At 40.1% G+C, this 11353-nt stretch overlaps 1 pseudogene; it reads right to left on the bottom strand.

Moving 5' to 3' along the window:
• Positions 1 to 6907: 6907 nt before the first annotated feature.
• LOC119242798 (cell cycle checkpoint protein RAD17-like) lies at positions 6908 to 9190 on the bottom strand (annotated as a pseudogene).
• Positions 9191 to 11353: the final 2163 nt, after the last annotated feature.

The following is an 11353-nucleotide window of genomic DNA, read 5'->3' as shown; positions in this document are numbered from 1 at the left end:
GGGTGAGAGGATTCATCAGAGACAGAGTGGGGAGGGCCTCCCCTGGTGGTGCAGGTGGTTGAACACCGTGCTGTGAAGCTGTCCTCAGCCTCTACAGTGCAGATTCGATCCTGGCCGGCTGGCGAGGGTCCCACATGGCACGGCAGACCTCTCCTGTCGCGCCTACTGCTCTCCTCAGCAGCATATTTCGTCAGTCTGCCTGTCCTGTTCCCTGCTCTGTCTCTGGTGAATCCTCTCACCCTCCCGTGCATCTGGTCTGTACCCCAGTTCTTGTATAAATAAATAAATAAACCTTAAACAAAAAGAGAGAGGGACAGAGTGGGGAACAGAACCGGCGGAGCTATTGAAATACACTGCTGTGGGGATTAGTGGGAGAGTCAGGAGAGGTCTACTGCGCCATGTGGGTCACCTCCCTGGCCAGGGATCTTACTCATGCTGCAATGGCTGCAGATAGCTTCAGAGCACTGTGTCTTAATCCCTTGTGCCACAGGGAGGTCCCTGCGGAAGTATTTTAAAGCATTTCCCAGATAGTGGTGGGCAAGACAGAAGAGATCTGCTGCATCATGTGGGTAGCTCCCTGGCAGGCTGGGAATCGAACCTGCGCTGCAGAGGCTGCGGACAGCTTCACAGCACTGTGCTCAACTAGCTGCGCCACTGGGGAGGCCCTAACCTTAAATTTTTAAAATGACCATTTGACCAGACCAAATCTATAAGTAATCAATTTCTTTACCATTTTCTTAAAATACAAAGACCCTAGAGTTCTTTAAAAGTACCCACTCCTGTTAATGTTATTGTTCCCAATACTTTACATAGTCAATGTTTGTTTAAATTTTTACACATGCTTATTGATTACTTTGCTCATTTATTTTATTTTCTGCTCTTCTTTATTGAGATATAATTGACGTATAATAATGTGTATATTTAAAAGGTACAATGTGATAATTTGATACACATGTATCACTACAATAAGGTTAGTTAACATTTTCATCATCTCATATAATTATCTTTTCTGTATGTGTATGCCGTGAGAACATTTGCAACCTTCAAGTATATAGCAATTTTCTTAGCAATTTTCAAGTACATAGTACTGTATTATATATAGTAACTATAATTACTATGTGGAACATTGGATGTCCAGAACTTATTCATCGCTATTTCTTCTTTTTGTTTTTATTGGATGAATTTGACATGCCACATGCCACATATAAATTTAAGGTGTACATCGAATTACTTTGATGCACTTAAGTATTATAATATGTTGTAACAATATTCATCACATTATACCCTTACAGGGTATTTTCTTTTTTTAGATTTTATTTATTTTTATACAAGAACTGGGGTACAGGTCAAAAGCACGGGAGGGTGAGAGAATTCAACAGAGCGGGGAGAGAACAGGCAGCCGGACCAAAGACACTGCTGAGGAGAGCAGCGCGCGAGGCAGGGGAGGTCTGCAGCGCCATGTGGGGTTCTCCCTGGCCTGTGGACAGCTTCGCAGTGAGGCGCTCAACCCCTGTGCCACCGCGGAGGCCCCCCTTACAGGACATTTATTGTCAATAATTAATATGCTGTTTGTATGTTAAGACTTATTTAGTATAAGTTTGTATACCTTTAAACATCATCATTTTTTTTTTTTTAAGATTTATTTTTATTTATTTATACAAGCACTGGGTACAGTCAGAAGCGCGGGAGGGTGAGAGAATTCACCAGAGCCAGAGTGGGGAGCAGAGCAGGCAGAAGGACCGAAGTACACTGTTGAGGGGAGCAGCGGGCGGCAGGAGAGGTCTGCGCGCCATGCGGGACCCTCCTCTGGTGGCCGCGGAGCAGCCGGGGATCGAACCAGTGCTGGGGACTGCAGGCAGCTTTGCAACCCAGCGCTCAACCGCTGCGCCACCGGGGAGGCCCAAAACATCATCATTCTTAGCCCCCCCCCCGTTTTTTTTTCTTTTTTAACACATTTAATTTTTTTACATTCTACATATGAGCAATGCCATATAATACTTGACTTTCTGTGCCTCATTCATCTCTTTTTAGTTTAATGTTTTCAAGTTGCATATATGTTACAAATGGCAGAATATCTGTTCTTGTGCTAAATAATATTCTGTTCTGTGTTTATATACATCACATCTTTTTTAATCCATTTATCCATTGATGAACATTTGGATTGTTTCCACATCTTGGCTATCCCAAATGTTTGACCAAATATTTGGGCACTTGGGCTAGCTGTGTTGACACATAAATTAACTATCCCACTTATCTTAGAGATTTTTCTGTTACATGGTTAACAATATGTTTTTATGTCTGTCTCATCTTCTGGGCCGTGACCTCCTTAAGGTTAGATACTATCTTCTTCCGTGTCTACATTTCTAAGTTTATAGTCTTCCGTGTGTAGTATCGTTCCTGAAATTTATTTAATTATTAATTGTAATTATAAATTTATATTCATAATTTAAATTATCATTTATTTAAATTATGATTTCTGGATACATGCTTATTTAATAAATTACTAATGAAAAGGGAAGCATTGAAGGAAACTGAAATAACATTTTCCAGTCTGGAGAAAGGGTGGAGCATGATTCCTTGTGGCCCTGTTTAGTTCAGAAACTCTCCAACATAATTTCAGGGAATAAATTAAGTTTTTTGAGGGGCTGGAGACAGGGAATCAGGGTTTGTGATTTTCCATTAAAAGTGTAGGAAATTTTTAGCTCAATGCATGGAAGATTGAATTGTTTGAAAGAAATCGCATACAGTACTTCAAGTTTATGTGTCTGTACTTCTTTTCCTTGTAGTTGTGAAATATCTGGTGGGGATATTAATATATTTAATTGTTGTTCTGGAATGAATTTTTTCTCCCTCAAATTCATATGTTGAAGTCCTAATCCCCATTACCTTAGAATGTGATTGTATTTGGAGATAAAATTTTTTAAAAAGTAATTACATTAAAAGGAGATCATTGGGCCTCCCTGGTTGCACAAAGGGTTGGGACGCAACCTATTAAGCTATCTGTGGTCACTGCAGCATGAGTTCAATCCCCAGCCGGGGAGCTCCCCACATGGTGCAGCAGACCTCTCCTGTCTCACCTGCTGCTCCCCTTAGCAGTGTTTTTGGTCATCTGCCTGTTCCGCTCCCCACTCTGTCTCTGGTGAATCCTCTCACCCCCCATGCCTCTGGCCTGTACCCCAGTTCTTGTATGCATAAAAAAAAAATATTAAAAAAAAAGAGATCATCAGGGTGGGTCTTAATCCAATATGACTGGTGTCCTTACAAGAAGCAGGGATAAGCATACACACAAGTATGGAGGGAAGAAGATCATGTGAGAACATAGGGAGAAAATGGCCATTTATAAGCCGAGGAGAAAGACCTCAGAAGAGATGACCTTGCAGATACCTTGATCTCATAATGTCTGTCTGCTATTTAAGTCACCCAGTCTGTTACAATCTCACTGGGTTCTCCCATGGGTGCCCTCATGAAAGTTGCTATTTGGCACAGAACATAAAAAATTGCAACAACTCTTAAGGTCAGACAAATCATGGCTTCACATCTTTTTTTAACCACTGCAAAAGGCTATGGGTTTAGGCTAACCTGTTTAAGAAGGACCTTGCATTAGTTTCCATTGGATCAGCAAAAACCACCGGAGACAGAGGGACTGTCCTGTTCTGTTTTGCTGGTTGAGTCTGGTGTAATTAAGGATTCCCATGAAAACCAAGCTGATCATTCAGGTCCAGGCAGGTGCCAGGTAGCCATGCTCTCAATCTATAGATTGCGGCCTGTCTTTGGGTAGCTTAGAAAAAATGGTATGATGAGGTCAATGCAGTTTTGATGTCACTGTTTAAAGTCGAAAAGAAAATCACCCACTGGGGTAGTATCTTTGACCTTCTACCAAGTTTATTATTTATTATTGTTAGTAATTTGATGTGACACACTATTGACTCCCTTTCTTCATTCTCTGGGGACTCTCCCTGGTACTTTAGAAAATATGTAAAAATCTAAAATCACATGTTTTATTTACGATTATATAAATTTGTTTTCTGTCAGTACTTCCACGCAGAAAAAAATCAGAAAATGCTGACTTTCTTCAAACATTGATGTAATTCATATTTTAGGTGATTAGATAATGAACATATTATATGAAGAGTGATATGTGTTCACTATTGAAATTTGTGTTTGCTTTTTTGTCATCTTTTTCAACTTCCTATCGCCTCTTAAATTTCAATGAAAATATATCTCTTTCTATTCTTGATCAAACAGCTTAATCTTCTCCTGCCTACGATTTTCAATTATACTGGCTTTGTAAGGGCTGAAGACATTGTCTGTATTAAAGACATTGCAAACAGTCTAGCATTATTGTAAGCTGTGCAGGCTCAAATCCCACATGAAACCTAGATCTCAATTTATCATAACCCCAGGCATGTCTACATTTTCTATAAACAAATTGGAATTATTTCCCCTTTTGATCTGGATATACTAAGAAAAGAAATCTCTTATTTTGGGATAAAAGCTTGGATTTTTTTTTTTAAGTCAGGGGAACTTGTTCTGATAAAACAGTGGGACTGAGAGCTCATCAGCCCTCTATGAAGACTCCCACGTCTTTCTTTAGCTGACAGAGGATGTGGAAATCTCACCCCAAGCCTCTTTCAGCTTAAATCCCCTGGACATCTATTCCGGCAAAGGTTGGCAATAGGAAATCAGAGATGAAGTAATCTTAAGTGTTTGTTACCCGGGAAACTGCTCATTTGCAGTGGAGAACGTGTCACCTGTAGCCTCTTTCCTCCTCCTCTGAGCTCTGCCATGCGTTGCTCAGCTGTCAGTTCCTGGCTGGAGAAGGAGCTAGGTGGGAGCTTTCTCAGCATTTGATTCCTTTTCCTTGATTTCACTGTTTTATGATCTCTTTCATCCTGTTGAACCTTAGCTATTAGACAGTGCTTATGAAACAATTGTTTAGCAGGATTATTGGTTATTTCTCCAAGTTTTGTCACAATGAAAGAGGAAACTGCATTGACCAGATACTCGAAAGGGAGTAATTTTAGCACAAAGAAGCAACGTGTTTTTGCTTTCGGGACTTCCATGCACGGTTTGCGCGCGCACACAAACGGTACCTACTTTAGACCAGAACCTGGATATATATACACGGTAAATATAAAACCTGGAATTAAAAAAGCAGATTTTTTTCACTCAACAGAATTCTCTGTACAGGTCAAGGAAATGCCAAACTTAACAGATGTCTTACACTGTGCCCTGAAGGTCAATAAATTAGTTTTGTTGAACCAGGAAAAGGAAGGAATTCCAGAACTTCAGGTCCCCAAATGGAAATGCCCCTTAGGACAAGTCTAAACTAGGGAAATAGTATTGGAGAGCTTCCAAGTCACTTGGCCCAGTCTAGTGTAACTCATTTCTGGGCCCCCTGAAGCTGTTTGTTCAACTCTGCTGTCTACAACGCTGCAGTGTCAAAGGGAGTTAATCATTAGCAAGTGTGAATAATGCCAGCATAACAAGGCATGATTGCAGTTCTGTCTTGACAAAATTTTAAGCATTTGTTAGAATTTAAAAAAAAAAAAACAACCCAACACCCAACATACCACAGAATATTAAAATAACATGGAATTTTGTGAAGAGTTAATTAACTTTCCAGCATTTTAAACCACTGTTCTTATTGTTTTGTTAGAGCAGAGGGTGGGGTGATACCCTCCCAGTGACATAGGTTACTGACTAGCCTGGGGTAGTCTAATCCAGGTCAAGGCAAGTTTTCTCCTGAGAACCAGTCTTTGTTCTGAACTTTTAGGTGTAAGGTCCTCAGCCTCCCCATTTCCTTCTCCTCTGCTAGCTACCAAGTAATGCTGGACATAATGTGAATGCACCATGACCCAGAACCCGATGGCCCCCCTGCCTGTCTCCTGGAACCTGGATTATAGTACGTCCAGGTGCTCTCCTTGTGTGAGTCACAGGAGCTCTGGGTCATGGACGGTGGGGTTGGGGAAAGGAGTAAATCAACATTCCAGCAGGCATTGCGTGATTAATTTTCTTTGGTTTCTCCTGAGTTCTGTTTGAAAGAAGGATCATTATCCTAAAATGTAATGAAGAATTCTAGCAGCCACCCAAAGTGGTTCTATGATTTGAGAGTCAAGGGTATAAGGAGGCACTCAGCCAATCTCTTCAGGACAGCAGCTCATTTGCAGACCCTGGGATGTCTCTGGAAATCACTAAATGTTATAACTGAGGTAACTGTGAAACTCCTCCAAATAAGGTGCACAGATGGACTTTTCCTTTTTCTGGAATGCCAGTACCTCCTCAGATATGCCTTGCTTCAGTTAATGTGCCATCATTCACTCACCTTGTGGCTCAATCCAGACAGTCAGGGCATACTGAGTTAGCAACCAATCCTGTTTACTAAGGTAATACCTACAATTATTTGTCTCCTCTTGTCCTGCTGCCATTGGCTAATTGGACACTTGTCATTTTCTCTTAGACTTTTCTAACTAGTCTTCATGACCCTTGAATCAGACAAGATGGTATCTAAGTGATCTCTTTGGAATGAAGAACTATTTTTTTTTAAGGGTACAAAGTTTATCTACACTCATAATTGCATTCTAACCATTTTATAAAGCTTATTTCAATCCCCGTATTTCTTTATTCTGAATTCTTCCTTCACATTTTCTGATATTTGCATAAGGTTCAAACATACCTCATGCACACTGATCCCTCCCAACACAACTCACATGACTGAATAAATGCTAGAGAAAAAATTAAGAGATTATTTGAAGCCCTGATCTTCTAATTACATTCAAGAAGACAGTAGAGCCAGTTCATTGTGTTGAAATGCTACAAGTGAAGAATTTAAAAAATGCAAGTCACCTGAAAATAGATTATCTCTGTTCAAGTACCACTGAATAAAACTAATATGACAGACTGGCTTCTATGTCCCATTGCTCCCATAGTCTTCCGTGGTCATGCCTTCTTCTTCCATGTCTCTCTTGGTTGAGAAGGGCTGAAGTTGGCTGGCAGGCAGTTCATTTCCACTATTCTGACTCAAAGGAAGAGAGGAGGTTTGCTCAGTGGTTTCAGTGGGTTCCCTCAAAGCTTCCTTTTCAGGCTGACCTCCAGGAAGCTGTAGTTCATCTCCACAGTCTGGGTCTGTCATTCCATGCTCCCTGTCAGTGAGGGCTTCCATTTTCAACCTTCCAATGTGTTGCTTCAGAGGGAGCCTCCCCAATATCTTGGATAAAAGAAAACTGAGCTTGATTTCTCTTTGGAATGATTAACAAAGCAAGGTATTGCAACAACTAAGTTTGGAGGCAGAAAGCTGGTAAATAGAAGTTAGAAAAAAGTACTTTTATTGCTAGGCAATTTTCTCCATACCACTGGGGCTTGTGCAAGGGTCAAAAACTTGATCTTCTTTCTTGAGAATGATCAAATCTTCAGGCTTTATTGGAAAGGCTCACACCCCTTTAGCTATGGATGTACTGTATTACTTGAGTAAAGAGTGTGTGTTCTAGTCACCGCTGAGGATATCTGCAAAACTCAGAAATTCACTGGCTCTCATAAGATCATCTGTTTCCATGAAGAAATCTATGTAGTTCTAATGAAGATATAAATTGAATAACTCTCCTGCTATGTGTGACATTTCTACTACTTCTACAGGTTGAATAAGTACAGTATCCTGCTTATACTCTGATAGATGAGAAGGCAATTGGAGTGAGTCTAATTCTATTAATGATCCTCTTTTGCAACACAGTATTTTCCCCAAAGCCCTGAAGAAAAAGAGAGAAATATCTTTGCCACCAATAACTTGAACTTCTTGATTTTCAAAAATTGTATCAGGTTTTTTCCCTTTTTTTATTTTAACAGTGTGGGATCTGATTTTAATGGACACTTTCAATTTCCCTGGCCATAAATTGTTCTCTCCTTTTTTTAAAAAAAAGATTTATTTATTTATTTATACAAAAACTGGGTTACAGGCCATATGCGCAGGAGGGTGAGAGAGAGGATTCACCAGAGACAGAGCGGGGAACAGACCAGGCAGACTGATGAAATACACTGCTGAGGGGAGCAGCAGGTGCGGCAGGAGGGGTCTGTGCGCCATGTGGGACCCTCACCGGCCAGCAGGGATTGAACTGGCGCTGCAAAGGCTGCGGACAGCTTCACAGCACAGCGCTCAATTGCCTGCACCACCAAGGGAGGCCCTGTTCTCTCCTTTTGAAGAAGAAAATTGGAGGCTGTTTATTGTACTTTTGATATTACCAGAACATCCTTGACAGAGCAACTCTAGAGTTATATCAGGGATGATAATTTTACTTCCATTATTAATAGCTTTTATTGTCACTAGTCAATTAAGAAATTTCATCATACTTGTTGGTGCCAAAGAGTTGTAATCAATATAAAATTTATTGATCACATATTTCAGTACCAAGTATATCTTGATTCAGACACTTAATTCTCAGCAGATAAATTAAAAAGTGTGTGTAGGGTACAGAGTGTTTTATAATTCATTTAAATAGAAGACATAACAAGACAAAAATGACAATATAAGCAATTCTCCAAATATTGTATTTTCATTAGGCTCAGTTGTTGAGACCAGGATTAAGGAATAGTGAGTACATGTGTGGCCTTTTAAATCATGAAAAGTTGGGCCTTCCTGGTGGCTCAGTGGGTTGAGTGCAGCACTGTGAAGCTGTTCACAGCCTCTATAGCACGGGTTTGATTCCTGGCTGGCCAGGGAGATACCCACATGGTACGGCAGACCTCTCCTGTCTTGCCTGCTGCTCCCCTCTGCAGTGTTTTATGTCATCTGCTGTTCTGCTCCCTGCTTTGTCTCTGGTGAATCCTCTCACCCTCCAGCGCCTCTGGGCTGTACCTCAGCTCTTGTATAAATAAAATAAATCTTTTAAAAAAATCATGAAAAGTTGATGTGACATATATCTTTTTAGGTGGGATCTAATGCTCTAGGTTTAGGAAGTTTCATGATTTCTATCCTCTCTCACTTTGAAGGTATCTTAAACAGTCACTATCAAGCTAGAGTTTGCTTTTCTAGCAATGCAAAGAATTCCTTCCATTGTCTTACCTCTGGAAGATGTGCTATGCAGTCAAGTACCTTGCAGAACTGGCTGGTTAGATGGTGCTGTCTATAGTGCTTGGCCCGAGCAGCACCTAGAAAAGTCTTTTTACTTTCCCAATCTTTTCTTTCCTTTATTTTCCCCATGTAGGGACTCCTCTAGGACAATTGTGTTCCTTACCTCTCTAATATCAGGGAGTAGCAAAATCACTTTTTTTCTCTTTTAAAATATCTATGAAATAAAAAATATTGACCAATCTTGAATACCTCCATTTTTTTTGGTCCTTATATTTGCTACTTTTCATTTTTATATATGTTTTACATCATTGTTCATTTTTGTACAATGTTTTCTTTCTCCTCTCAAGTGTAGTCCCTGTAAAATTCCCACCACCAGTTCACCTGTGAACCATCACCATAGTCCCTGTGATCTTCCCACCCCTGCTTGATCCCTCTCCTTCCCCCTCCCTTGAAGAATATCTCTGATTTCTAGTTGACTGCTAATTTTGTTTTTTAATTTATTGTTATTATTAATTTCCTGGTCCCTTATTTTGTTTCCCTATATTCCTCTATAAGTGAAATCATCTGATGTTTTTCTTTTCTTTCTGGATTATTTCACCGAGCATTATCTCTTCCAGCTCCATCCATGTGGCTGCAAATGGCATGAGTTTATCTTTTTTGAGTGCTGAGTAATATCCACTGTGTATATATACACCACATCTTCTTGATCCAGTCATCTATTTTTGGGCATTTGGGTTGTTGTTTCCATAGCTGCAATAAACATAGGGGTGCAGGTATCCTTTTGAATTAATGTTTTTGTGTCCTTTGGGTAGATTCTTAGGAGTAGAATTGCTGGGTCATATGGTAGTTCCATTTTCAGTTTGCTGCTTTTCATTTTCTTTTTTAAAGATTTATTTATTTATATAAGAACTGGGGTACAGGCCAGAGGTGCAGGAGGGTGAGAGGATTCACCAGAGAGAGAGGGAAACAGAACAGGCAGACTGACGAAATACACTGCTGAGGGGAGCAGCGGGCGAGACAGGAGAGGTCTGCCGCGCCATGTGGGACCCTCGCCGGCCAGCCGGGATAGAACCAGCGATGCAGAGGCTGCGGACAGTTTCACAGTGTGGTGCTCAACCACCTGTGCCACCAGGGGAGGCCTGCTACTTTTCATTTTTAAACATTGTGGTAGCTTAACCTAAGATGCCCTTAACAACTCCATCTTCAGATATTCATTGCCTTGTATAATCTCCTTTCCTTTAGTAATTGCTTCTAATGAATAGGATATCTCAGTCTTGAGATGACACCAGTTCTGTGACCAGATTGTAAGAGTTGTGACTTGAGTCATGTTAGCATATGTTCATCCTTGCTGGCTTGATGAAACAAGTTGCCATGTCTGAGAAGCCCACATGGCAAGAATATGAGGGTCAATGCCCAAGTAGAAACTGAACCCCTCCCCTCTGTCCAATAACCCCAATTCCTGTCAACTACCACGTGAATGAGTTAAGAAGCAGATTCTTCCCCAGGAGCTTTCAGATGAGACTCCAGTTTTAACTGACTCATTGATTGCAACCTTGTGAGATACCCTGAATTAGAAGGCCTTTTTAAATTGTTGCCTTTCTGACCCTAGGAGACTATGGGGTAATAAATATGTTGTATTTTAAGTGGCTGAGTTTATGGCTATTTGTTACATAGCAGCAGATAACTGATATAAACATGAAAAAAATAACATTGTATTATTGTATGGCATTTTCCTATTGTTATAATGTTTGGCTTTGTCATACCTCTGCAAAAACATGATACAATTCTGGAGTAGAAGCAGTGGTTTCTTGATATCCTCCTCAAAGTATTCAGTGAAGGATTTTGCATGTGGTAAATTTGTTGAATGAATGAACAAAAGTAAGCTTGTTCTTGATATTAAAAAAAGGGACTTAGATTCAGGTCTTCTGATGTCAGGCATCTATATGTCTGCTCTGTTTGTGTAGCTAAAAGGTTCATGATGATTTCTTCTCAGATAATACAGAAAATATGATATCCTGCAACTCTTTACAGTATTTTTTCCTGGGATTTTCTTTTGTCAATGTAGTGAATAGCCAAATTAGATATACTTTAGGAAGTGGGTTAAAATAAGTTTGGGCTACAAATTCTGATCCCGATAACTTTCCAACTGCTTTTGACTCCATTTTTCATACATTTACCCCAAATGGTCATTGTTGAGTTGGTCACCTAAGAAGTATTTGTAATATGTTAAATCATCAAATAGTAGGTTAACTCCTTAAACAGTAGGAGAATATGCTAATCTTTTTTTTTTTT

This window comes from Talpa occidentalis, unplaced genomic scaffold (genome assembly GCF_014898055.3).
Source record: "Talpa occidentalis isolate TD23 unplaced genomic scaffold, MPIMG_talOcc4v2.1 talOcc4.13, whole genome shotgun sequence".
Lineage (NCBI taxonomy): Eukaryota > Metazoa > Chordata > Mammalia > Eulipotyphla > Talpidae > Talpa > Talpa occidentalis.
The sequence above is the reverse complement of the archived record's forward strand: the minus strand, read 5'-3'. Positions and strand labels throughout refer to the sequence as shown.